This window comes from Miscanthus floridulus, chromosome 1, assembly GCF_019320115.1.
Source record: "Miscanthus floridulus cultivar M001 chromosome 1, ASM1932011v1, whole genome shotgun sequence".
NCBI lineage: Eukaryota > Viridiplantae > Streptophyta > Magnoliopsida > Poales > Poaceae > Miscanthus > Miscanthus floridulus.
The window spans coordinates 201,171,329-201,173,483 of NC_089580.1; positions in this window are offsets into that span (position 1 = coordinate 201,171,329).

Here is a 2,155-nt window from a genome sequence, read left to right on the forward strand (position 1 = left end):
CCCTGTGTCTCAGAATAGCCAGATTCCTACTAATTGGTGGGGATATGGCATGCCTCCAGAGTCATCTGCTTTCAATCCTAGATTACCTCAAGGGTTTGATGCAGTAGGAAGAGCGCCTATATCATCGGCCGTTTCGCCGATGGCTCAAGTGCCTCAATATGCCGCAGCTACTTCTGTGCAACCAACTCCAGGAGGTTTCCAGATGCCTATGGTTCAAACATTCAATTCAAGTCCATCGGCGAGCTTACTGCCGATGCAGCAGAAAGCCCCTGCTATGAGTCAAACTGGGGTTCAGTTCATGCCTCAAACCGGTTATAATTATCCAACAATATCAGCAAATTACCAGCCATCGGTAAGTTTTGTACCGATGAGTTCCAATAATGATTGGTCAGGACAGTTACCTGTTCAACATACAGTTCAGCGAAATCAGCAGGTTGCAGGGATTCAACAAGGTCATATGCAAGCTGGTTTCCAGAATCAAGCATCGGCAGCCCAGCCGATGAATCCTTTCCAACAGGCTAATGGACCACAAGTAACGGCAAATATGCCGATTGCTGGAGATCGTGGGCCACAAAGATATGTGGAGGGATGTCAACAGGCACCTCCGGTAGAAATTCAGCCAGTTCGTCAGCAGGAGGCTGATGCTTTTTGGGCCGATAAGATAGCAGAAATTATGAAGGATCAGTTTGGGATAAAGCCCAAGGTCAATACTTATTCTTATCGAACTCCATACCCTCCTGCATACGATTTAATTTCTCTCCCAAATCGGTACAAGGTACCGGATTTCACTAAATTCTCTGGGCAAGATGATACATCAACAATGGAACATGTCAATCGCTTCATTATTCAATGTGGAGAGGCAGCTAACAGAGATGAATTAAGAGTTCGATTATTTTCATCATCTTTGTCTAGATCAGCATTTACATGGTTCATTTCATTACCACCAAATTCTATTATTACTTGGGTTGATCTAGAAAAACAATTCCATAAGTATTTCTTTGCTGGAATCCATGAAAAGAAGCTTACCGATTTAGTAAAATTGAGACAGCGTAATGATGAATCGGTAGAGAGCTTTGTACAAAGGCTACGAGATGTAAAAAATAAGTGCTATAGCCTGGTGCTGGATGATCGGCAGCTTGCCGATCTGGCTTTCCAAGGGTTATTGCCACATCTTAAAGACAGATATGCTTCTCAGGAGTTTGAAAGCCTCAGTCATCTTGTGCAAAGGATTTCTGATCAAGATACTAGGGTTTTTGAACCTAAAAAGAATTGGAGTAAAAAGGTATCATTTGTTGAAGAAGTAGGAGATTCTGACTCTGATGAAGAACCAGTTATCGGCTTAGCTGAGTGGGTTAAGAATAAAAAGCCGATAGCATGTCCCTTTGGTCAAAAAGAGCCAGAAAAGTTTACCTTTGATATCACCAAGGCCGATAAAATATTTGATCTTCTGCTTCAAGAGGGCCAAATTAAGCTGTCACCTAATCATGTGATCCCATCGGCAGAAGAGCTGAAGAAGATCTTGTACTGCAAATGGCACAATGCAACTTCACATAGTACAAATGAGTGCAAGGTGTTCAGGCAACAGTTACAATCGGCTATTGAATCTGGGAGAATTAAGTTTGGTACTTCCAAGGCCCAGAAGCCGATGAAAATTGATCAACACCCTTTTCCAGCAAATATGTTGGATGCCAAAGGAAAGACCAAGGTATTGACGTCAGAGGCTGCTGAGAAAAACGCGTCAGTGGACCCCCAACATCGGATAACTACCGATGATGCAAAAAGTAAGGGTTTGCTAGGAGAAAGCAGTAATTCCAAAAATCCTCCTCGACCTGGCATTGTGATTACTCATCGAAGGCAGCAGGAGGGCTGGCGTCAACGTAATGACCGATATCGACAACAGCAAGAAGTGAGACGTCAGGAAGAATGGAATCGACATAAAGATCATTGGAAATGTCCGTTTTTCATCCATTGCTGGGAAGAAGGTATTAAATTGCCAACTGTTGAAAATTGCCCTGAGTGTAATGGTTATTACGGGGTCAATCGCTCAGAAAGGAGGTTTCAACTTGGTAATCAGGGTTTGTCTATCAATGAGCCGATCAGAGGCAGAGCGTCAGCGCATGATCGGCTGGGGGGCAGACTTAGTGTACATGAGAGG